This window comes from Mustela nivalis, assembly GCF_964662115.1.
Source record: "Mustela nivalis genome assembly, chromosome: 14".
Taxonomy (NCBI): Eukaryota; Metazoa; Chordata; class Mammalia; order Carnivora; family Mustelidae; genus Mustela; species Mustela nivalis.
The window spans coordinates 62,975,583-63,003,041 of NC_139033.1; the positions used below are offsets into that span (position 1 = coordinate 62,975,583).

General features: G+C 40.1%; 1 protein-coding gene across 1 annotated transcript in view; it reads left to right on the forward strand.

The window, feature by feature from the left end:
* The window catches only part of CHST9 (carbohydrate sulfotransferase 9), a 228,629-nt gene that overhangs the window by 150,486 nt on the left and 50,684 nt on the right, over positions 1-27,459 (forward strand). The window lies entirely within an intron of this gene.

Below are 27,459 nucleotides of genomic sequence, written 5' to 3' on the forward strand. Positions count from 1 at the left end.
AAGTGAATGAAAATTAAATGATAAAACAGGCCAAAGAGAACGACAATAAAAATGTGTATGGCAGAGAATATTACTTTAAACCCAGTTCATGATCCATGTATTGCTAGAGGTTTGGGACTTACTTGTCCCAAATTCACTGAAATTGGCTTCTGTGAGTATAACATACCCTCCCCATGCCTGGGGTGTAGGGTTTAGAGATCTCTGAAAATAGATTCATCAATGAATACTTGATCCTGGCTAAATAAAAAAGAAAGAAAAATTAATAAAGCCTAGAGCAGCTAACCTCCTTCTCTTCGGGGCACTGGCTAAAGTCTTTCCATTTTTCTGATTACATCAAGAGAGAAAATTCCAATTGCATACTGATCCTTTTAACTTCATGCTAATCAGTTTTCCTTTTAACTAGTCTGTAAATAGGTGACAGAAATAGGACTAGGGCAGGGTAGAAAGTAGAAGTGAGAAAACCAGAAGGATTTGAGGCTAAGAATTCTAAATACAAGGATTAGAAGCAAGTCCTCTTTTGCGGCTATGGAAATATAAGTAAATATAAGCATAATTGACTGGAGTTCTAAGTCATGATCAGTTACCAATCCAGTGGTCCTTAACCTTATTTCCATCCCAGAAGTGGCTAAAGAGCCCAACACATGTCCATCAATTATAGTGGGTCTGAGGCTGCAAGGGCTGAGCTGTTATATTCCCTTTTTTTTTTTTTAAAGATTTTATTTATTTGATAGAGAGAAAGAGAGCAAAAGTAGGCAGAGCAGCAGGCAGAGGGAGGCAGAGAAGCAGGCTCCCTGCTCAGCAGGAAGCCTGATGCGGGGTTCGATCCCAGGACTCTGGGATGATGACCTGAGCCGAAGGCAGCCACTTAACTGACTGAGCCACCCAGGTGCCCCTGAGCCGTTATATTCTTAAGCATCTTATGCCCCTAAAGGAGCTTGGAAGTGTGTATCTGGGAAAATCACTCTCCTACAGAAGCTTCTGATACCTCCCCTCCAGAGCTGTCTCCTGGTCTATTTTTCTCCAACTGATGTACCTCTTTTGTGCCTTAGTTTCCCCAATAAACTGAAAGTGTTATAATCAAGAATCTGTAAATTATAAATGAAATAAGAAAAATTTTAATATCTCCCATTTGCATTTTTTTATGGAGACAATTTGTTAAATATGGTACAACGGAACTGGATCTGTTGGATGTTTTAGTTAAGGTCCTGAACACTTAGGTTCTAAAGAGAGTCTAAAAATAGCATAGATTGGAAGTAAATACGGTCCTCAGTCTATTTAAAGGTCTTTATGACTGCTTCAGAGTATTGAGATTGTTTCTACCAAATGTGTTTTTTAAAGATTTTATTTATTTGACAGAGAGAGACAGCACAAGCAGGGGGAGTGGGAGAGGGAGAAGCAGGCTTCCCACTGAGCAGGGAGCCCAAGGTGTCATTCAATCCCTGGACGATGGGATCATGACCTGAGCCGAAGGCAGATGCTTAACGACTGAACCACCCAGACAACCCTCTACCAAATATTTTTAAAGACAGAAGAAAAGACACGTGTTTGGCTTGCATCAATTATTGAGCTGCACATCATAATAATAACTCTCATTTATTAAGCCCTAAATATATGCAGATAGACTGCTAAGGGCTTAGCATATAATATCTTATATAATCCCCTAAAACACTCTTTTATCATCATTCCCAATTCACAGCTATAAAACTGGCACTTCCTTTAATTTTTTTTTTTTTATTTAAAGAGAGAGAAAGAATATTCGTGAGTTGGGGAGAGGCAGAGGAAGAGACAGAATCTCAAGCAGACCCCATGCTGAGTGTGGAGCCCAACTTGGGGCTCCATCTCACAACCCTAAGATCATAGCCTGAGCCGAAACTAAGAGTCAGATGCTTGGCCAACTGAGCCAGGGGCCCCAAAACTGACACTTAAAGAAATTACATAACGTACCTCGTATCCCACAAAATGTTGCTAACTCAGTATTAAAGCCTAAATTTTATGATTACGACATTTTGCCTCTTAGCTCCCATACTAAGTTTCTAGGAATACCAGAAATGATCAAGAGAAATCAGAACTCGAAAAGAGTTGCAGCGTGTCTGTCATGTCATTCTACATGTCTGTACTACTATTTTATTGTTTCACAAGATGAACGGAGAGAAACCATGTCAGGATGTGAGTCTTAACAGAGGAAGAGGGGGATGTGACTGATCACATTCCCTAATAGCTTATTTTGTAATATACAACTCAAGGAAACTTGCTCTTACAATAGTAAACTATTAAGTTCTTCAATTACAAATGAATTTATAGAGTAAATAAGTAACTCACTATGATGGTATACTATACCTACCCAAGCAACTTTCCTCTCTCCTAATTAAAATAAATTCATCATAAGTTGGATGCTTTGTCCCTGAAATGGCCACATTTGAACTGGGAAAAGGAAACATTTAGAGCAAAATTACCGTGAGATTTTGAAGTTGGACCTTGTCACTAGGGGGCACTTAGGGATATAAAATCAGCATTGCCAAAATATTTTCTGAAATAAAGCAATTGCTGATGTGTGTTGTTTCAAGGGAGAAAAATAATACCTGTGTACAGACATAAAAAATCAGGACATCTTCTGATGGACTGTTTTTAGTTGCCATGTTGATTAGAGAAGGAGTCTCTAAGTGGTCAGAGTACTGAAGTCAGAAGTCCTGTTTTCTCTCGTTCATCTCACCACTGGAAGCACAAAGGTGATGCTAAGAGGAAACTAATAACAAATAAAGGGAGAAGAGAAGAGTTGGGAAAAAATCTTGCATCCTGCCCATCCCTTTCTTTGCTTCCTCTGAACTGGTTTCTTGCTATCCTCATCCCTGAGAATATCTGTCCTGGCCCTTCTGACCCTTGGTTATTTGGTCTCCATTTTCACTGGTCTTTCTTTCTGTTCTAGCTCTGTTCTTCTACTTTATGGTCATTAGCTGTGACATTGACTTCCAGTTTGGGTTTTTATTCCTATTTTGTGGGGTTTTTGGTTTGGGGTTTGTTTGGGCTTTTTTCCCCCTTTTTCAGACACTCACATCCCTATATCCTTAAGAGATCAATAAAATGTGTTTCTGGGATCTGTTCTACCTAAACTGGTAATAGCGTGTTACCTGAAGCCAGAGGAAAATAGTTTCTCACACTGGTCAAGTGAATAGGGAGGGGAGAAAAGGGGAGCCAAAAACACACTCTTACATTATAGTCTCTTACAGGAGACCAACAAGCAGACAAACCTATTTCATGGTGTTATATACAAGACCAAAACCACAGATTGAAAAGAGAAAGGTGTGGCCAAAAAAAAAGCTTGCTTTTGTTCACATGACACCACACAACCAGTCTAATTGATTATCTTTTCCTAATTCATCATTTCCTTTGGTTGTCATGGGACAAAATTATAAACTATTTAAAATTTTGAAGTTCTATATTTAAGGGATGTTAGATATCTTAGCAACATCCTACAGCAAACATGGGAGACCTTCAATCGCCCTACTCCTTAATGCGAAGAGAAAAAAAATCTTCCTATATTATGCACCCTATCTGCGGAAATTGCCCTGCAGTTATAATTAAGAAAATAATTGCAAGTACAATTTACCAGGTCCGTGCCCATCATTTCATCCTATAAATTGAAACACTTCACCCACCGACCTAGTTTGTGAGCTTTGGGCTAACCTCCCACGAGCGGTAGATGTGGGTCTTTGTGAAGAATGACTTGGTAGCCTGGGACAGGGAATCATGAGTTTGGTTCCATGTTCCCCAGACTCACCATGTGGTCAGTTTTTCCAGTAGGAAAATGATTAGTGTAATTGTTATGCAGATTACTCTAGAGCTTTGATTTCAATAAGCCATCCTTAGCACCCAACTCTGCCCTCAACCTTTAAGTCAACTTTTTATTCTCACAAACAACAAATGAAACTTCAGGTGTCAGTTTTCACAGTATCATTATTTCAAAATTATTTTTAGGATGAATTATGTTAATTTTTCTACTTATTTAAAGTGAAATCCAATCATAAGACATCTATCCCATTAGTCAATCCACATGGTTGAGTGATAAGAAGTTAATTTTAATTTCAATTTAACTTATTTTAATCAACTTATTTAAAATAAGTTAAATTTCAATTAAATTTTAAAGAGAAATTTTTTTTTTCATTTTTGTCATTTGACTTCTCCCATCGGGCCCTACTCCACTGACCTGACTTCATATATTGACGCAGTCATTAATATTGTATAATTCCTTAACACTTCTCTTAGGAAGATAGAACGGTTACATTTTTTGTGCACTGTGATATGTTGCATTTCTATATCACATCTACTTCTTGGCTTCTAGGAGTACCCAGGTGGCCAATGAATACAAAGAACTTCGTTTTCATGGCCTGTAAACAGACTATCTTAATGCAGGACAATGTAATGTACTATATAGTATGTGTAATAACAACAAGAGATGATACTTTATTCAACAGATTTCACCAGGGGATACAGGCCCTCCTAGGAAGAATTTCTGGAAGTTTCTGAGAACAGCTTCCTGTTGTCACAGAAATTGGAGGTTGCTGACATTTAGTGCATGGCAGCCAATGCTGCGGGTCAGTTCTGCCCAACAAAGAACTGACCCCAGTTGCACATGGCTTCCTTAAAACCTAAAGGATGTTCTTGAAATCATTTTTAGAATTAGGTGATCCTAGACCGTTACTGTATTTGAGATAAATTTAAAAAGAAATTATTGCTATTTTAAGAAACACTAAATTTTCCAGAAAATAATTACCATGTAAACCTGGGGAGACTCTTAAAATTTTGTTCAGAACTTGACCAAGAGTCATATCTTTGAGTAATTATGTTACCAACTGTTGCTCTGAGCATCTGGAACACTAATACATAGTGTGTGTCAGTCTGGGATTATTGGTAATACAGTCAGTGTTCTAGTCGTAGGTTCACTTATCTTGCTACTCTCTATTATGCCCTTTTGGTAGTCTTACCTAGGAAGACTTATATACTGAAGTTTGTATGATGTTGTTATAAAGGACTGCCCTTTGGTTCTTTTTTATTATAATTAGGACATTACATTAACTATCTGAAATTATGTGTGCATGTGCATATAAGTTTTACCATCTGTGCATTTCAAGATAACTGTCAGTTGGCTGTTGCCACATAATAAACCACCCCAAAACTTTGTAGTTTCAAACAACCACCACTTACTCAGCTCACAGTCCTGTGGGTTGGTAGTTTAGGCTGGACTTCCTCATGAGAATGCAGACACGGGGAGAGGTCTGGTAGTAGGCTTTGCCAATACTGTCTGGACTTCCTCTCATCTCTAGAGCCTAAGTTGGGACAACTGGGTTACCTCGGTCTGGTCCATGTGTCTTACCTCCTCCAGTAGGCCAGTCTAGACTTGGTCACATGGCAGAAGCAGGGCTCTCAATTGTGCTAGTCTAGATTCAAAATTGTCACACTGTCACCCCTTCAGTATGTCATTGACCAAAAGAAGTCATAGAGATTCCCAGAGGCAAAGGATGGGAGAACAAACTCCATCTTTTGGGAGAGGCTGCAAAGCCACATTACCAGCATATGTGGGTACAGGAAGGGAAGGAACACAATGGCTGCATTGTGTGCAAGCAGCTGGCCACAAACATTTGTTATAAAAGGTAGTGCTGGGTCTAAGTGAGAGGTCTAAGAACCACTAGGATAGTCAAAGAAGTGGCAGGGAACCAGTATGATCAAATTTGCACTTAGAAGGCCATCCTGTAGTCTGCAGCAGGTGCATTGCTGGGACATATGGGTGGAATAAAGGAATTAACAAGGCAATTGCAGGCTCCCAAGTGAGGGTTGGATTGAAAAAAAATGAACGATGCTGGCCTCCAGATGGAGTTTTGCAGCTTGTGAACTGCAGAAGGAATGAGGATTGAACGCCCAAGGACAATGTCTCCAAGCTGTGGACCCCAGCCCAGAGCTTAATTAGCTCGAAGGAAGGGGCACCTTTCTCTAATCCTTCCATCCAGAACACGTGCCTTGTCTTTATTTTGTCAGCCCCAGGGGGAACCTTTTTAAAACTGTGTCTTTCCACGGGAGCAACGTTTTGTAATTAGCACAAAGGCTCTGTGTATGTCTGGCCAGCGAGATCAGTTTGCTATCTCATGATTCCACGCCTCTGCTCCCACTCTTTCTTCTGCTTCGAATGACCTTTCCCTTTTGTCTGCCCGGCAGATGTTTTGTTGTCTTTCAGAATACTATGAGGATGACCTGTTCATTGAATTAGGATTTCTTGATTCCATGCCATCCCCCACCCTTGGTGGAGAATGCCACTCCCCACATTGTGTTGATGGTTTAGCCAGTATAAAGTTCCATCATTAAGTAGTTCTTGCTGAAATGGGATCCTGAAGAATCCAGTTCTGTCCTGTCAAACTGCCACTACCACCACCCTTTCACAGTGCATGTTCAGGCAAAGGCATGACCTTTTTTTTTTTTTTTTAAATAATAATGCTTTATGCCAACCCTATGAAGTCTCTGCAGTCTAAAGTTAGAGAGAGACCAATGGGCCTCCAACCCAGTCAAGCCATGGAACCCTCTTTCCCCTCCCAATTAGGTCCATATCCAAATCTCATCTCATCTTAACATTCTGAAGGTCCAAGCACTCAGAAGAAAGCAAGAAAAATTGTTCACAAAACAAGCTTCCTGACACCTCTCCTGCTAATGCACTCTAGTCAAATAATATTCTTGGATTTGCAACATCTCAGCATTCTGCTCCTGGGGTATGAAGTGAGAGCACTGAGGATGGGGTCTCTTTCCCAAGGGGAGGGAGTTCTGCCACTTCCTCCTCTTCATCGACTGAAATTAATGTCCAGTCATGGTATCAGCCAGGCTATTTACTTTCCCCTTCGAAGAAGATGCATGGATTCTCGGAAAAGCCAGCCATTCTTTTCTTGGATCATTTCTTCAATCCATATTACTGTTCTTATGAATTCATCTAGGAGATAAACACACACCCACATATAATACACACACATACACAATTTTTTTTGACTTGGCTCTCTAAACATTAGAATCATCTGTAAATCATATAATGCTTTAGTCCCATAAAAAGGCAAAATAAGAACTAGGAAAAAGAGGATTTACAGTATATTGGACAGAAAGAAAGTTAATAATCTTAACATAAAGAGCTTTTATAAATCAATGGGAGTTAAAACTCCCTAGTACAACTGAGCACAGGGTGTGGGAACAAGCAATGGGGAAAAAAATGTTGGTGTTTGAAAAAAAAAAAAAAAGAAGAAGAAAAGGAAGAGATTTTGCTGTTTGAAACAAATAATATTAAATGTCGATACTCCGTTTTATACAGAACAGCAAAAATTGGTCAATAACAGTTATGTCTAAATATAAAATGTATACCTATGTAGTGGTAATAGAGCACATATGTAAAATACAATTTCATAGATTTGTGGTGTTATTTTGACAATTACATATTGCTAAACTTGATAAGTGTGTGTTTTATCTGTCACTCTGATATATTTGTCTACTTCCTCCCACTGGACCACAATGAGGTTACAAATTACTCACAGTACCCAACACAGTGTTGGCACAGAGCAGACCTTCAGTTAATGTTTTTTTTTTTTTCTTTAGTAAATTTTTTTAAATGAATAGATTCTTGTGAAATATAGTTATGACTCTGTTTGCTTTTGTCCTTTGGAGCAGAGAAGAAAAATATTTGGCCAAATCTGATACACTTCTAAGTTGTAAACATCTTCAACATATTTCCCCTGTTGAGAAATCTCACTTCCACTAGAAGCTCGACAGCCAACTGGAAACTAAGCATTTAGATGGGTCGCTCACTCCTTTTCAAAGCACACAAACTGATTAAATTTAGTTTTTGCCAAACTTAAATCACAATTACGTTGTTTCAGAATTTTTAACACTACAGTAGGGAAACATTATTTAAGAAAACCTTTTGTCTAGAATAGTGCCGTTTCATACCATACTTTCTAGAGCTCCGAGTCCCACAGACGCCTCTCACCTTGGGGAAGTCCTTTTCTAGAGCTCTGAGTCCCACAGAAGCCTCTCACTTTGGGGAAGTCCTTTTTCCAGACTTCACCTCCCACTTCAGCCAGAGCAATTTTGCTTTTCTTTAAATTACATATTGGGCTTCCACATAGGATTTTAATGGAATGAAGGGAGCAATGATGCAAAAAAAAAAAAAAAAAAAAAAAAGTAAGTATGAAAAATACTGATGTCAAAAACAATGCATTTGCCATGATGTACACACACATTATCACATCCTACACTATCTGTCTTGTATCTTGTGCATTATTCAAAGACCTAGTTCATATCTACTCCAATCTCCCTCCTCTACAGAGTCTTGCAGAGTCTTGCCAGTTCCCCCAAAGGATTAGTTGCTTCAGTCTCTATGCCTAATGTTAGCTGTTCGCATGTCTTTATGTCTGTCCTTTGGGGACAGTGGTTTCCAAAGTGTGTCGTTCCTACATTAGGAGGTATGCAAGATAATCTATCAGGGAGAAAATACTAGAACTTCCATTTGTGCATATTTTTTTTATCTTTTTCATGCTCTATTTGGTTAGAATAAATTTTATGAAATCAAAATATCCCACAGTCGTATAGGAATAGATAGGTGATAGATAGGTAGATACGTAGATAGATAGATAACAAATACATGGAGGCAGAGTTTAGTGCCCAAAGAAGAAGTTTTAAGATGACTTCCCTGGTCTTGGACTCCTAGGATAGAGTTTCTTCATCTCTATATGTGCGGGTCATATAACACTTCCCCAATAATTTATTTATTTTTATAATTTATTTTGAAAGAATAGATCAATTATTTTGGATTTTCATTTAAGTTTTCTGAAGGCAAAGCATGCCTCAGCTAAAGTTTTGCAAAACCCCTTCGTAAGTGAGCACCTCTGTCACCAAGTCCATCTAGTTTTCCTCCAAAAACACCACTATAACTAGTTTTTTCTCAAGTGCTGAAACAGCTTCATGGGCTGCCTATGGAAACGAAGAACAGGGTAGATGGGGTTAGACAATTTAGAAAGCTGGAATGAATCCGCAGAGTGTAGTTAGCTGCATATACCACTTTGGAAATAGGGTGAGGAGTAAGGTTGGGAAAGGGGTTTCTGTAGTGTGATCCTGCCAGGGAGGGTAGGGATGCAGAAGGTGTCATTCTGAATATGCTCCGAAAAATTAACCAAGGGAGCCTGGCTCTCTGCCTCGCTAAGCGTACTGTCAGTGAGTTAACCGAGCCCACCATCAAGCTCATTTTCTGTTTCATTTCATTATGCTATTCTCTTGTACTTTAACTGGTGTATTTTATAATCCATCATTAAATACCTAGCTTTGCATCATTACACACTATTCTCACTCAACATCTCAGTATCCAATAAATTAATTGTATGTATTTTGAATTTTGACTTTAATTTTATCAATGGGTTTCCTTGAATATACGCTACCAACTCTGTGACATTTCATAAATTACAATACTTAAAAAATCTCTGAAATGTAGGTCATTTTTATCCCTTTGGTTACAATGTAGGAAGTTAAAGAGAAAAATACAACTTTCTCAATATATAAAAAAACTATAAACTATAATGAAATCCTTTCATTTTCTCTAGCTTCCAATATTTTCTTCATATAAAGTCTTAAAAATTTTGTTCTGTTTAAATTTTAAATTAAATACCGAGTTGATTTTATAAAACACTTAATGACTTTGGGAAGTGGATTTTATAAGACTCAGTAAAGCCAGTTCCAATGATATGAACTAAAAATCTAATATCATGCTTGGAACACAATTTTTGAGAGCACACTGCCTCACTGGTGGTATTTACTTTGGAAAATGAATTATTGTGTTATGGGCTAAATCCTGCCAGAATTGATTTTGGAAATTCGAAGTGGAATATTTTGGATACTATAGTTTAATATGGAGTGAACAGGCAAATAGCATTTTTATTTTTTAAAAAAGTAATAAAATGGTTTCAATAAGTTGTTATACTCACATTTATTACCTACTCTGTGGCTCTGAACCATAAGTCGACAGCTATATCTGAAGTGTAAGCAAACACTGTTCTGTATAAATGTGGTATAAGCATTTTCAAAGCTTGTTGCACAATCTCATTATCGTGATCAGTTATTGCTTTTCTTCCCAAGAGAAGGGTTGTCCATCCTAATTTAGCAGTGAAGGACTGATTTTTATTATGTTCTCCCAAGTGAAAAGTAGCTCTAATTCTTTCAAATGGAATGAGAACCAGGGTGACTTACAGGAGCGTGGGGGCGTGGAATGGCCAGAACCTACAGCTACGCAGAGGAAAGCCCAGCCATGCCTTGGGCCACGCACCCTATTGTCCCCTAGGGAAAGTACATGGCCTCAGAAGCCCTTTCTGTCCTTGTTCACGTGATAATCGGGGCTTTCCAGCATTTATAAGACATTCTTCACATTCAATATGAAAGACTTCGACATTAGAGTCTCTCTGAATTTCTTGACACTCCCATTTTTTTTATTTTCATCTTTTATCATCTTTATTCTCCTCGTCCATTCATTAGTTAGCCAGTGTTGGTTTTTTGTTTGTTTGTTTGTTTAGTATCTGTTTTGTATCGAACCCAAAGACAGGGGTTTATGCCTTCAGAAGGAAGATGGGTGGGCAAACTAGGAGGTGAGACCCAGCAGTATACAGGTGACTCGATAAAGGTCTGAGCAGAGCACCACGAGGGCACAATGACTACAGGCTGTACTCTGGCGAGTCTGGGTCCCCTAGAGCTTGCTCCCATGTTTTGCCTGGGAAGATAAGAAGCCCCGCCTCACCTCTAACTCGAGTTGCACCTGTAAACATGGCAGGGGTGAGGGGAGTCTTGCCTCTTGCTGCTGCTGCTGCTGGTACTGCTTCTCCTCACGATGCTCTTAATGATGACTACATAACTAGCAACACAGGATGGGAATTTTAAATAAAAACAAGGCTTTTCATCATTTTCTAATTAAGGTGTATTATACAGTGTGGAACTGTATGTTTCGTGGGGGAAATTAATGGCAAGAAGTATTCAGGCTGCCCTTCCAGACCCTGTGCATAAATCTTGGTTAGGCTAGAAGGATGCTGGTTGGGCCTCGTCACCCAGGTCTGAAAGACAGTAAGGATAACGTAGTAAAGCAGTAATGTGCTAACGTAAAAGTAATTCACAGTTCGAGTTCATTTTGAGTGATATTGTTTGAGCATTAGAATGCCCAGCACATTGAGATACCACCTTACATCAATTAGAATGGCCAAAATTAGCAAGACAGGAAACAATGTGTGTTGGAGAGGATGTGGAGAAAGGGGAACCCTCTTACACTTTTGGTGGGAATGCAAGTTGGTGCAGCCACTTTGGAGAACAGTGTGGAGATTCCTCAAGAAATTAAAAATAGCGCTTCCCTATGACCCTGCAATTGCACTCCTGGGTATTTGCCCCAAAGATACAGATGTAGTGAAAAGAAGGGCCATCTGTACCCTAATGTTTATAGCAGCAATGGCCACGGTCGCCAAACTGTGGAAAGAGCCAAGATGCCCTTCAGCGGACGAATGGATAAGGAAGATGTGGTCCATATACACAATGGAGTATTGTGCCTCCATCAGAAAGGATGAATACCCAACTTTTGTAGCAACATGGACGGGACTGGAAGAGATTATGCTGAGTGAAATAAGTCAAGCAGAGAGAGTCAATTATCACATGGTTTCACTTATTTGTGGAGCATAACAAATAACATGGAGGACATAGGGAGATGGAGAGAAGGGAGTTGAGGGAAATTCGAAGGGTAAATGAGAGACTATGGACTCTGAAACACAACCTAAGGGTTTTGAAGGGGTGAGGGGTTGGAAGTTGGGAGAGCCAGGTGGTGGGTATTATGGAGGGCACGTATTGCATGGAGCACTGGGTGTGGTGCATAAACAATGAATTCTGTTACACTGAAAAGAAATTAAAAAAAAAAAAAAGCACAAGGGGCTTTCCTTGGGGCTTATGAAAGCATAGGTAGGGCTCCTATCAAAGGTCTCTTAGCAATGAGTTAGGCCACTTAGTCCATCATCTGCCATCAATACATGATTAAGTGGCGACTTAGTAGGATTCCAGTCAATGAATAAAGATCAGCTACTTGGGGGGGGGGGAGAAAGCAATTAGTTAATTCTTTTTTTAAAATTTCTTTTCAGCATAACAGTATTCATTGTTTTTGCATCACACCCAGTGCTCCATGCAATTCATGCCCTCTCTAATACCCACCCACCAAGACAGTATGGTACTGGCATAAAAACAGACACATAGACCAGTGGAACAGAGTAGAGAGTCCACATATGGACCCTCAACTCTATGGTCAAATAATCTTCGACAAAACAGGAAAAAATATACAGTGGAAAAAAGACAGTCTCTTCAATAAATGGTGTTGGAAAAACTGGACAGCTATATGTAGAAGAATGAAACTTGACCATTCTCTTACACCATACACAAAGATAAACTCAAAATGGATAAAAGACTTCAGCGTGAGACAGAAATCCATCAGAATCCTAGAGGAGAATATAGGCAGTAACCTCTTCAATATCAGCCACAGCAACTTCTTTCAAGATATATCTCCAAAGGCAAAGGAAACAAAAGCAAAAATGAACTTTTGGGACTTCATCAAAATCAAAAGCTTCTGCACAGCAAAGGAAACAGTCAATAAAATAAAGAGGCAACCCATGGAATGGGAGAAGATATTTGCAAATGACAGTACAGACAAAAGGTTGATATCCAGGATCTATAAAGAACTCCTCAAACTTAACAATCAGACAATCATATAAAACTCAACAAAACAGGCAATCATATAAAAAATGGGCAGAAGATATGAACAGACAGTTTTCCAATGAAGACATACAAATGGCTATCAGTCACATGAAAAAATGTTCATTATCACTAGCCATCAGGGAGATTCAAATTAAAACCACATTGAGATACCACCTTACACCAGTTAGAATGGCAAAATTAAGAAGATAGGAAACAACATGTGTTGGAGGGAATGTGGAGAAAGGGGAACCCTCTTCCACTGTTGGTGGGAATGCAAGTTGGTGCAGCCACTTTGGAGAACAGTGTGGAGATTCCTCAAGAAATTAAAAACAGAGCTTCCCTGTGACCCTGCCATTGCACTCCTGGGTATTTACCCCAAAATACAGATGTAGTGAAAAGAAGGGCCATCTGTACCCCAATGTTTACAGCAGCAATGGCCACGGTCGCCAAACTGTGGAAAGAACCAAGATGCCCTTCAGCGGACAAATGGATAAGGAAGATGTGGTCCATATACACAATGGAGTATTGTGCCTCCATCAGAAAGGATGAATACCCAACTTTTGTAGCAACATGGACGGGACTGGGAGAGATTATGCTGAGTGAAATAAGTCAAGCAGAGAGAGTCAATTATCACATGGTTTCACTTATTTGTGGAGCATAACAAATAACATGGAGGACATAGGGAGATGGAGAGAAGGGAGTTGAGGGAAATTCGAAGGGTAAATGAGAGACTATGGACTCTGAAACACAACCTAAGGGTTTTGAAGGGGTGAGGGGTTGGAAGTTGGGAGAGCCAGGTGGTGGGTATTATGGAGGGCACGTATTGCATGGAGCACTGGGTGTGGTGCATAAACAATGAATTCTGTTACACTGAAAAGAAATTAAAAAAAAAAAAAATGCCCAGCGGGCTACAGGACAGCAGCCATCTTTATCTTTTCCTTCTCAAAAGTTTTCAACTTGGTTTGCAGGGACCCTTCCATGGAATCAGCTCTTCTCTAAGGATGCAAGTCAAAGGGACCATCCCTTTACAAGCTGCTTTACTGGAATCTTCCACCGTGCAGAGAGCTATCTCTATTACAAAGTGGTTACTCCTCTAATTCCATGCCATGGAACCAATTTAAATGTCATTATGTAATAATAAGAAACCAAACCCTCCCAGATGGTCTAGAAAGATGGATTGCATTATAACTGTTGTGCCTCATAATAGATAATATTGAAACATTTTGGTTTTATGGCTAAAGATGGTGCTACTAATAATGGCACTTTCTCTACCGAGGATTTTGTTCACAGTTATATTATGAAGAACTACTTATTTTAGGAAAATATCTCTTATTCTCTGAATGATTGCTGATGCTTATTGAGCAATAGCTGTGGGGAAGTGTGGGGGCAGTGAAGGGGGGAGGCTGCTGCCATCCTAAGCGTTCCACAACCCTTTTAGTAAAATCTGCTCTTGTTCCCTTTTAGAGATGAAAAGTAAAGCTCACAGAATTAAATAACTTGCCCACTTTGCTAGCAAGTATTAGAGCAAAATCAGAACTTGAGTGGTCAGATTTTAAGAACCATGCACTAACTCATTGTCCAAAGATGTCTAAAATACTTATAAAAAATACTGTATATTTATCTGAAATTATGAGACATTTGTTGATAGCTACCAAGAATTATTATTGACACCAGAAAAATGTGCCCTAAATCAACTGATTTTTTTTCCAGTAAACATAAAGTCAAATGAAAGGACTGGGCATAATTTATAGACCTAAACATACATGTGGCTATCATAGCTGACTTTAGATTCCACACTCATGTGCACACAGACACACATTCACATGCACACACTGTAGGAGAACAAGAAACTATTGGACAGACATTACTCAACTGTCCTTTTACTTGAGTTACTATCCTTGCATCTGTCTAGGAAATTTTAAACTTTTAGTCTCCAACATCCATTTGGGCAGCAATCCTCCTTCCTTCCTTTCAGCCTCTCGCTCATGGCGTTTGGTTTTGTTCCATGTAGACTTCTTGCCACCATAGCTGTTAGCCAATAACTATAAAAGCATTGATGAAGACCAGACCTTTCCTCTCCCTTACTTCCTGGTCTTGAGCCCTCCCAGAAAAGACCGGTTTCTTGCTAAGAGTCACCGTTACAGATATAAGTAGTAAGAGCAGTAAGTGCCAACTATGAGGTGTGGGAACGGAGTGGTATGAACTGTCTCTTGGAGCCGTCAGCCAGGCTTGCCCACAGAATCCTGCATGGACAGGGCAGGCTGGGGAGCACTCCAGGAGGCAGTGCTGCCCAAAGCTTGATGATCCAAAGGCTGGATCAGCTCTAGACTTTGTCAACAAAATGCGTAAGCCGTGCATAGAGAATCCGGCTCTATCCCCAGGTGAGTATTGCATTATTAACCATGTAATTTCTTCTTATTAAAGCTATTAAAAAAAAAGATCTTTGACAATTCTTGGATTTTTTTTCATTCTCCCTTAAAAGGGAAACTGCAACTTTTTAACTGAAATAAAGGAAAATACAACCTAAACTGGATAATTCTAGAACTAAATTTAAAAGACTAGAAAGACATGTTCAAGCAGTTTCGTGTAATAATAGGAAGACAGAACAAAACAACTCTCTTTTCAGGTTAAAAAATGGCATAGACTCAGCTGAGATTTTAAAGTTGTTAATAAAAATTGTCCAAAATGGATGTTTTAAACACTCACTATTTTTTTCATGTGTCTATGAGCTACAGCTTCAGAAGGCTGTCTCTCTTTTTTTTATTTCGGAATGTTATTCCTGACTGATATTTTAGGCTGAACTTATATTAGTTATCTATTGTTGCAGAACAAATTACCACAATACTGAGCAGCTGAAAACTTAATATTTCAGAGTTTCTGTGGTCCGGGAATCCAGTGGCGGCTTAGCTAGAGCATTTTCGCTTCCGGTTTCCCAGAAGGCTACAGTCCTCTTAGGGCTTGCTACTTCGAGCTCACTCTTGAGAACAGACCTCACAAAATCTGCTTCCAGGTTCTGTTACATGGGCCTCTCCACAGGACTGCCTCACCACGTGGCAACTGGCTTCCTCCACAAGTGAACAATCCAAGAGAGAATGTCCAAGATACAAGCCACAGCCCTTTTATAACCTAAAATTAAAAGTGATATTCCAATACTTCTGCCATATGCTGTTTGTAAGAAGGGAATCAATCAATTCAGCCCATGTTCAAGGGAAAGGGATTACAAAGGGCTTGAATACCAGAAGGGAGGGATCATTGAGAGACCTTTTACCAGCTGCCTGATAGAGCTGTTTAGCAAAAGTCAAAAGAGACAAAGAATTGAGAAAAGGAAACTGAGAAGAGGTATTGAAAAGGTTGCTCTCAGCTCTCCCCCTGCCCAAACACAGACAGTAGGCATTTGACTGATCATAGCTTTTATAAACTAAGATACTTTAGTACTTGGAGAAGCATAAGAAAACAAAAACAGAGCACTTTTTAGCATTATTTTTATATATATATGCATTATATGTAAATTTTTTTCTGAAGACTAGTGTTATGGACTGAATTTTGTCTCCCCCCCCGCAGATTTATATGTGGAAGTCCTAACATCATGAGCATGTGACTACATTTGGGGATAGGGTTCTTAATGTGGTGATTAAATTAAAATGAGGTCATTAGGTTGGGCTTGAATCCAGTCTAACTGGTGTTCTTATAAGAAGAAGAAATTGGGACAGCAAGAGAGACACCACATATGCAGGGACATAGAAGAAAGGCCATGTGAGGAAGTAGGGACAAGATGGCCATCCATAAGCCAAGAAGAGAGTCTCCAACTGAAATCGGCCCCCCAACACCCTGATCTCAGACTTAACACCCTCCAGAACTGTGAAGATGCAGTTATTCAAGCCACCCAGTGCATGGTGGTCTGTTGTGGCAGCCCTTGCAAACTCATACAACCCATTATATTTTAACCAAAATCTCTGTGTGCATTTTCATGTGTCATTACTTCTTAGTGACCTCATAGCATTCTATTTTGTTTTGTTTTAGTTTCCCCTGGACATAGTCCTAACCCTTCTATTTTTAGGATTGCTTGGAATTCTCCAAAGAACACAAATTAATTTGCTCTTTCTGTCTTTTGTTGGCTTTTTTTTCTTTTACCCATTATGGTATTGTTTCCTCCATAGTCTCTGCTTCATCTTTACTAAGATAATATTAAGCTGCCTTTACAGTGGTTTAGTACCAATACTTGTGGCTAGATAGGAATCTTGGCACTAAGGTAATACCATAGAAATTAATAGATGAAAAACATTTCTTGGGTTCTTCTGTTATTTTTTTATGGGACAACCATTGGCACAAGCATACTGTTCAATATCTGCCTTCATTTCTAGACTTTAAAGTTCTGGCTCTTCCCAAGAGAATCAAATTTAAAGTTTAAATTCTCTTTAGTTTCTATGATGTTTCCATTTCATGGGACAGGCATCTGCTCAGCTTTAGTGGAATCTGATCGCCAGTTTCCAAAGTCATTATGCAAATTACACTCCTCCATGAGTGTTGGAGAGTTCTTTTTGTTCCAAACCCTCCCCAGCACATGGCATTGTTTGCTTTTTTTTTTCTTTTTTTTTTTTTTAATTTTAGCCATGTTGGTGAGTATGTGTGGCATAGTATTTTCATTTTCCTGGTGATTCCTGAATTTGGGTAGCTTTATCATGTTTCTGTTATTTGAGAATCCTCTTTCACAAAGTGGTTTTGCAAGTTCTTTCCATTTTTCTGAGCGGTTGACTATCTTATTGATTTGTAGGAATTCTTTATATATTCTTTTGTCAGATACATTCATTGCAAAGATTTTATCCTTATTAGTGAATTTACTTTTTACTATGTTAATTAATGTTGTCTTTGAATAATCAGAGTTTCTTAATTTTTATGTAGTCAAGTTCATCAATTTTTTTTATGGCTAGTTTCTTTGTGTCCTGTTTAGGAAAGTTGTTAGTTGTTTCCTCCAAGTTTATAAAAGTATTACCCAGTGTTTTGTTCTAAAAGCTTTATTGTTTATCCTTCTCACTTAGTTCTATAATCCATCTGGAATTAATTTTTGTTTGTGGTGTGAAGTAGGGGTCAAGACAGTAGTAACCAGGTTCTGGGGCATAATTAATGGAAAAGACCATGCTTTTTGAGTTAGCAGTTTTTTGGGCATTGATTATGCTTCATTTCATCTTCACCAAATCCCTATAAGATAGGTGTTTCCTCACTTCATAAATGAGAAAAATTACAATTACATGAGTTAAATTAATTTCCCAAGTGTTCGTGGTTAGTAGGGATTGGGAATCTGGGTTTTGAGCTTAGGTCTTTTGACTTCAAAGCCTTTCTTAAGGTAATCCTAAATCCCAGTGTTATCAAAAGGGATAATTACATTTTGTTAGTGAAAACCAAGAGAGTAAAAGGGTTGGAAAGCACTGGGAATGTGAAGGTGAAGAAGTATTGACCCTAGAAAAGAGGAGGACCTTGACTAGTGCTTCATATATAGCAGAGCTCAGGAACAATTTACTGAATTGTAAAAAAATCAGAATAAATATAGAGTTTTGTGATTTATACTCATAGAGCACAGATGATTTTTATAGACAAACTTTTTTTGATCTTTTCCTTACCTGTCTAGAGCAATGGTTTCCAAAGTGTGGTTCCCCTATCTGCTATCTCCAATATCACCCCCGAACTAGTTAGAAATACACTTATTGGGCCTGACCCAAGACCCATGCAGTCAAAAATTCTGAAGGTAGAAACTGGAAAATTGTGTTTTAATAGCTTATTCGGGTCCATGAAATTTGAAACACACTGGTCCAAGGCCTACATTTTATCCACCCCCCTTCAGGGCTTCCGCTAATCTGCCATGCATAGTCCTACCTCCAAATGAGTGCTTGTTGACCGTGCCTCTGCCTGGATTTCTGTCACGATCCTTAGCCTGGCTAATATCTTCTCAGGGATCAGCGACTCCCTGTCCTTGTATGTGCATGTGCACGCACACACACACTCACGTCTAGATTCAGTCCCTCAGTCAGTCTTCTTGCAACACTGCTTTATCAATGTCTGCTTATCTCTATCTGCCACTAGACCATGAGGAGCTTAAGGTAAGGATCTTTGAATTCCTAGAGTGAGGGATATAGCAGATTTTCTTTACAATTTTTTTAGTAAATGAGTTGTATTCAACTTTATTCTTAAAGGACTTTCGTATTGAAAAGGGATTACATTTTTTGGTTTATTTATTTATTTGTTTCTTTTGGTAAATCAGTAACTATTTGAAGAACTCTTCTGTGGAAACAGAGTCCCAGAACAAGGTACAGTGAATAGAGACTTCAAGGAAGTAAGAAGCACTGAAATACCTGTCACAAGAGGCATTCAAGAAAAGACTAGAAAATCTCCAAGGACCCTGCAACCCCTTTCCCACTGCCTCTTCCAAACTGTGAGCTCCTTGAGGCCAGTGACAAAATCCTATTCACTTTGTGTCCCCAGTCCTTAATAGAGGCTTGTTCAGTGCCCAGTACTCAATGAATTCACCGTAAGTGAATGAATGAATGAATGAGTCCCTTAATGACATACACCGTTTTGTTATTGCCACTGCTCTGTTTGCTTGATTGTTCTTTGCTGGAGAGACAGCTATAGCTCTAGATCCCCCAGTTGGCTGAGTATACAATTTTTTAAGAGCACCAGTAAAGCAGAAAGGAAAAAAGTGAGAACAGTTTGACTTTGATAAATGCATTTAGAATTTAGTAATCAGAAATGTTTTTAAGAAATTCATTTAACTACAGCATGCATCTGTGTTTCGTGTTTTATGGTTTCTTCCTCTCTTTTTCTTATTTACATATGGGTAAAGGGACTAGGAAGTAGCCCCATCATCTCTCCAGTGTTTAGAGGCTGTGAACCTGGCCCCTGGGCAGAGGCCAGACCATGAAAAGCTTGTGGGTCTTGTTTACTGCGTGTAGGAGTTTGTACTTTATCTTAAAGGTACCTGTAAGCCATCGAATGATGTTAAGGAAGGAAAATAATGTGATAGATTTGCTTTTCTAAAGGTCACTCTGACTGCTGTGCGGAGGATTGATTGGGAAGTGGGAAGGGGAGGACGCAGACTGGAACGCGGAGAGCGACCAGTTCAAAAAAATGTTGAAGCTGACGGAGAGAACGCGGATGAGGACTTGAACTAGGGCCATTGGGGGCGGGGGTGGTAAAAAAAAAAAAAAAAAAAAAAAAAGGACCAAGAAACTGTGTTCCTCAGATATTCCTTAAGTTGACTCAACCCACTGAATTTGCTGACAAAGATAGGGGACTTGTCGGAAATTATTAGAGCCTGCTTTGAATTTAATAGTAATAATGACCTCGTCAGGCTCGCGTCTCCTGGATCTGCGAGGTTATGTAATGGAAGGCTTTGTGAACCACCAAGCGCTGAACACATTGGAGGTGGGATAATGACCCACAGAAATCATACCTCCAAAGTCCCGGTGCCAGAGGCAAGCGCTGAGCGTCTGAAAATGAGTTCGTGTTTGTTGGCGATCACCAGCAGGATCGCACATGCACTCCCAAACAATGAACTTACTGTTCAATCTCAAGTGCTCATTACAATGGAAATTAGTAACACTTGAATGATGGATGCCTTTCTGCTCTAAACATGCCACTTAGCAAATACTTGCTGCGCTAAGTATGTCAGGAATTCACTTGCTGATTGTTGCCAGACGGGAGTGGCTATTTCTTGTGAACGGAATGAAGACCGGTACCTCGCGGTGAAGACTATGCAGTGTATCCGCGTGGGTTGTGGGCAAGACATTGTTCATAAGTTGCCATGAAGTCGCCCGGTCATGTGTATTTATGTCTTTGGCCCCTTAAAAAAAGGAACACGGAAGCTGCATCTTACCAATATTTTATGTTATGCCTTTTTTTTTTTTTTTTCAAAATCAAAAACCTTGCTTTAACGTGTAAAACTCAATCTGCAACTAATTCCAATTTCTTAATTTGGGAAACTACGGAGCGAAACGCACTATTCCAATTCCATTACGCAGATGTGCGCAAAAATGAAGGGAAAAAGAATCCTCCTGAAGCCTTCATCCATTTCCATCACCATCATGGAATTCTCCTCACATATTTAAGGATCATTTTTTTTTTAATATATAGTTGACTAGCATTTTGAAGAAAGACTAAAGAAGTGAAAGGTGGTATCTGTTCTTTGAGATTATTTCATTTTTACATCTGCTTTCTGCACTCGGGTTTAAACATGGAATATATTCCTTCAGCTTCTGTTTTAGCCAATGGGTTGCTATGAAATAATTCCATGGCCTCTCTCACATCACTCTGCTCATTTTCTGCCCTTGGTAAAATATTCATTATTAACTGGTATAAATTATAAAATCTTCTCTTTTTTTCCCAGGAAAAGTCTAGACTTTTTCTTTTTTAACAGATTTGGAGCTGATAGGGCTGCTTGCCGAAGGCAGCACTACCAGTAATTGAATCTGTATGCTGAAGCTGTAAACCTTTCTGGGACTTTTGAGAGGAAGGAATCCTGGTGTATAAAACAGAGGAAAGGCAGGTTGATGGAAAAGTGGAAATTCATCTTTCTGAAACTTCCTGATTCCAGCATAGGAATCACCGAATAACTGAACATCATAGCAGGCATTGAACAGTAATTCTGTCAAGATTTCCAGAGCAAAGAATTCCACTAATTCTCTCTCTGTTGGGTACATAATAATCATCGCTGTTATTACCTCTGTTCGTCGATCGGTTTCATTATCGAGTTGGAATAAACACCAGCTACTTGTAGTCAACAAGAAGGCACTGAAAATCTGTTACCTCTTTTAGGTGCTGAGGATTGTAAAAATGAGTGAGATTTGCCTCTTGCCTTCAAAGATCTAATACTCTTCTCTGGAAGAAAGAGTATGCAATTGAGCATCATAAATTTGTGGTGGAGGGATATATGGAAGCACACAGGAGGCGCCCCCAAGCTTGACAGGTCAGAGGTTGGTAGAGGAACAGAGAGGTTTTCCTGGAGGAATAAATGTGTGCTCTCTTCATGGAGCCTTGACCAATGCTGGGATATAGCCTGGAAATGATGAAAGTAAATGCACCTTCTTTAAAAGAAATTGGTCAATATATATCAAGAGTTATAAAAAATGTTTAGACCTAGAATTTCCTTTCTCTGAATCTTTAATTTTAAAAAACCTGAAATACAGAAAAAATATATATTTAAGAGTATTAATTACATAGTTATTTGTGGTAACAACATTGGAACCAGCAATGGGGAGTTTTTGAGGCAATTATGGTTCCTCTACTCAAAGGACTCGAGAGTAGAAACTCATGAAAGAATTTATCACAACATTCGGTGGTTTCGTCTACAGATATTTACGGAACATTCTATGTCAGGCGCTGTTCTAGGCTCTGTATCCACAAAGTCAAATAGACCTGCTTCCTACTTGAAGGAACTTGTGGTGAAATGGAGAGTACAGAGGATTATGTTTACTCGCAGAAGAAGAGAGGCGAATGCCGATGCTGACCTATAGATGTTATTAGAAAACATCTGAGGCTCATGTGATCAGATGAGCAGGACACATTAAGCTACCAAAAGGAGATGGTGCAAGACTTGAGTTTTGAAAGACAAGAGAGGAGAAAGGAGATGGAAACAGAAATGTTTTTATTTTATAATGTTACGTGGGAAATAAAAGCAGACTCTAACACTGAATATGCAGTTTGATCACAATCCTACAAAACCAACCAACCAAACAGATACATATACATATATATAAAGAGAGAGAGAGGGGCAGAAGGAGGGAAAGCAAAAAATAAAGGATTAATAGTGGTTGTCTGAGAGCAGTGGTACTACCGGGGATCTTTTTCTTACTTCTTTTTGGCCTTTTTCAAATATTCTCTTATGAACATACTGCTTTTATAATGAAAGAAAAAGACGCCAGCAGTCATCAGCAGGGGAGTAAAATGCACAAGATGTTCACATCTTATAAGAGAACTATCCATGGTCAGACAGAACAAAAAAGAATGGGCATATTTCCAGGACATCACAGCGCAGGACTACATGCTGTTCCCTGACATACCATCCCATTCCTAAAACACACACACAGATCTACGATGTGTCACATAAGTCACCCGGCAAATTCCTACTGTCTGCCAAAGACATGACTCTTGGATTCAGCCCTGTGTGGAGAACCCACTCTGTTTAGCCCTGATCTAGACCCTGGAGCTGCCGCTGACTCAGTGCGTCACTCCCTTAAGTTTACAGAACGCTGTGAAATTTAGGAAGCATTTTCATAAAGTCTTTATTTTTATTTTCTCCACTGCCCTGTGAGGTTAGTAAGACAGACATTCTTTCTCTCATTTTACAGTGGAAGAAAGTAAGACTTAGAGGAAGGTTCTTGCCTCCGGTGACAAGGCCAGTAAGTGCTGAAAGCGACCCTGGAACCCAAATTTCTTAGTGAATATGGTGTTTGTTCCTGTGTATCACAAACAGCAAACTGTAGGCAACTCCTCTTCAACCAGGAAAAGCAGACCAATGTCATGAGGACAGATGAAGTGTCTTGTTTATAATCTATGCGGCCTCCCGTGTCTAGGCGAGTTCTAGCACAGGATAGATGTTGACTTTTCGTTGTTGCTGAGGCAAAGAACAAAAGAATTATTAATACTCTGACTTAATACTTAATAAACATACGGTTCCTAAATAAGTCATCCAAATAGATCGTGTCATTTTCCTTTAGGAGTCTATGCTAAAGTTCAAAAGGGCGAAGTCTATTATATATATAAACATATATATTTATTAACATAAACATTATATATATAAACACCAATATCAGAAACAGGGGAAAGAAGGGGAAGGGTCAGTTAGGAAGAGTGCAAAGTAAAACACTGAGACAAAGAGATTCCTCATTAAATAAAGCAGAATTGTTGGTTACCAATTTCGGTGTTACTCCAAAAAAAACCAAATTGATATTCTGCACTAAACATCATTTTACACTGTGGAGGAGGGAAAGGAAGGGAGAAAAGAATGTCTTTGAGAATCATCAAAGCACGCCTTCTTACGTAGCCGTGTACCTGCTCTTTCTGCCTGCGTCTGGAACGGGGGCTCCTTTAGCATTCACTGATGAAGGGAGAGAGCATTCAGCACTCCCGTGGAACTACTGCCATTTTTTTAAAAAACTTATGAAGGTGGCACAAGGAATCACGCATGGCCTAGTGACTTCGGCTCTAGATGCTTTTGAAAAATGTCTAACGACCTGGTGGACATCCTGCACATAAATGTCACCACTTAGAATGAGATTCAGACTTGCGGCTCGTTGAACTGTTCTCTGTCTGGGCTGCAGTGTCATATTGCCCTGATCTAGTGAAAGCACATGGTTCTTCGTGAGTCCCACCTAAATAATACCACATACTCTTTCCCTGCCATACATGTGGTGATGGTGAACAGCTCAGTGATACACACAAGAATGTGTCTACTGATGGATAAGGAACAAAAATGAAATTGCAATCTCTGTGACCCTCGAACCTTCTAGGTTGTTTTCAAAACTCATCACTGCAACAGGGATATCCCCCCATATTCTCCTGACTAGCCTTGCAGATTCAGTTTCAACATATAGAGGAGGCATCTTTAAATCCATACGCTATTTTACTTTTTTTTCACAAACGACCTTTGGAAATGATTTCCAATAACCGCTGCTGACTTCAAGCTCAAGGCTTGGTAATGAAAGGTCACTCTACACTTAGACTAAATGTGGATAGATTTGTACTCCGTGTAACAGGTTATTGCTTTAGGACCCGCTGTTGTATTGGACCCAGTCTTCTTTCTAACCCAAACATTTAGACAGCTTCCTTATGGGTTTTGTTTAAACTTCTCTCTTTTTTTTTTTTTTTAGTTCAGTACAAATTAAATGACTTTAAATATTATAAATAACATATTTTCCTTTTTTTTTTTTGGTAACATATTTTCTTTAGAGATGTTCATTTTCATTAGAAATTTAAGAAAATAGAGTGAAGTGTGAAGTGTGTGTGTGTCAGAGTTCTAAGACAGCGCTGTGACTTCCCCAGGATTCTCCCAGCCCACGCCAGCCCTGCATACCTGCTGAGGGCCTGCAGAGTGCGCTCCGCTCCGAGGCACCTGGGGCTCCCCATCCCTTCTTTCCCTCTCCTTCCCTTCAAGCAAGATCATTCCTTTTAAGTTGGGAAGGCAGGCAGCTATGCATATGCACCTGATAGGGCTGCGTGGCGGAGAATGCAGACATAGATTTTTTTTTCCCCCTTCTAAACCCAGGAGCAATGCTTTCTCCTGTCCCCAGATTCTTTCTTCCCCTCACCAGGCCCTGGTGATTTCCACTTGTGCTCTGTGTGGTATATTTCTGATGCTGTCACACCATGAAGCCTCTAGAAATGAGTTACAGGGTACTTTTCTTCTTGTCCTATAAGAGTCTGTCCACGGTAGAGAAGGACTTTTAAAATATGCAAAAGACTCCATCATCTCTCCTTGTCTGGGCAAGCCCTGGGACTGCTGACTATCAGAGAACCCTCTCCTGGTCCCTGCCCTCCTCCTGACCTCATCCCTACCGAGTGGAAAAGCAGAGATTCTTCCTACTGCTGGTATGGAAGGCCCTGGAAAGGATCCCAGTTGGGGCATCAGGGGACCTGATTCCCACTCAAGCCCTGCCATTTACTGTTTAAGAGACTTGGTCTACCTCACTGAACAGAATAAGTTCATAGAACTAATTCCTTTAATGTCAATGGAACAACTTGACTGTGTCTCCATTTTCTAAACGAATGCCCTCATATCAGACTCAGTCAGATTCCCGCCGCTCTGTCTGATTCTGATTTCAAAGAAGGTGCTCAGATGACTCAGTGTGCCCCAAGAATGCACCAGAAGAAGATAATTTCTTATATTCAAATAGAATCTGGAAAATTCTAAGTTGCTTTCACTTATCCCACGTACAGTAGCTCGTGTAATCCTCCTGAGTAGCGTAGGTTTGGGGCTTACTGTTGGAGTCCCATCAAGTGTGCTTGGCGCTTTTCAGAGGATTGCCTCAGAGCACTGGATGCCCTTCCAAGGTCGTGGGGGTCAGCCTGTGTTGACTGGCCAACATAGATGCATGTGGGAATATAAAAGTCCAACTCCTTTGCCTGGAGGTGGAATGAATGCTGAGATGTAATTTAGGCTCTAAGCATCCCTCGCGACAAGCCAGCCGAGTCTGGCGTTTCTGAAATCGCCCTTGTTTGGCTCCTTCCCCTTCCGCACCCCGCTCCCCCGTGCCCTGCTAGCTTCTCCTGGGAGCCCGTCCTTACTACGTCCCTTGCATCTGTAAAACAGTGGGTTTAAATGGCAGAGTTGACAGGACCCAGTTGGTGTGTTATCAAAAGACTCATGCTGGCATCCCTGCTACGTACCAGCCGTGGGGCCAGGAGCGAGTTGCCCGAAGCTCAGCGCTTCTCTGTCCTCATTCGTAAAATGAAAAATAATGATCCCCGCTCTGCCTACTGATGGGTCCTTGGGAGGATCCGATGGGACTGCGGACTGTGCCAGCATTTAAAAGCTGCCAAGCATCACGCAATCATAAGGAGACTCGTGTTTTAACCTCATACTGAAATCACAAGTAGGTTTATAGAGGAAACCAACTCAGAGCAATTTTTAAGATTCAGAATACGTACTTCACATCTTGGTTGCTCGCACCTTTCTTTCCCACCCCCATTCCTCAGACCTCCCTCATCTGAACGTTTGCTCTCTTTCAAGGAGCCCATCAGTGTCCCGCATAGATGCTAGAGGAAGCAGGGAATGCAGCATTGCCCTCTGTGTCTCAATTACTAACCATCCTCCACCTGGTTAGAGATATTTGCTGCACTTGCTGTAGGGCTTACCACTGTCCGCTCTCTGTCCCTAAGCCCTGATTTTCAGGTAAGTAGTGCTGCATTTTTCTCATCCCAAAATGTATTGGGCTTTAAAACTTCAAGGGGCAAATAGACACTTTCAGTGAGATCTATGTCATAGATCATAGCTCAACTCCTATAATTCACATTTTGTAATATCGACACCAATTGATGGGACACAACATAATAGAGCCAATAACACTTGTGGCCCAGATGGTGGCTCGATTAGAAACACCACGGTGTGTCTGAAGGATCATGGCATGCATGCGAAGTTTCTTTCCACGGAGGCCCTCTGAGATTCATGATAAGATTTTATTTTTGATAAGCGTCTCATTAGAGGGCTCAGCAGGACAGAGTTAGAAGACATGAGTGGTCAGTACAGTTTGTTCCCAAAAGTATTTGTCAAGCACTTAGGCACCAGGATAGAAGGAAGAAAACTCCATAGCTCCTGGTGGAAGACACAGATACAGAAACATACCATTAAGGCAGGATGTGGTCAGCTGCCGGCGCGGTCTGAGCGATGGCGTCCGGTCTGGGTTTCGAAAACCACTTCGTCATCTAAAGCATCCCCTCCTCAAGCCTTCAGAGATACATGAAAATCTCTTGAAATTCCCCTAGGATCTTTTATCCACTGACCCGCGTCCTTGCCTCGTTGATTCCAGCTTCTCCTTCGGGATTTTTCATTCATTTCCTCCAGCTCACCCTGACCTGGCGCCTGTGCTGCCTGGTGCTCTTGGAGAGCCCGGGAACACCCCTTCGAACCGGACAGACCCAATCCCCGCCGTGTGGTTGTTGAAGCTTGCATTTGAGCGGTCCGACTGGGACGATTAACAA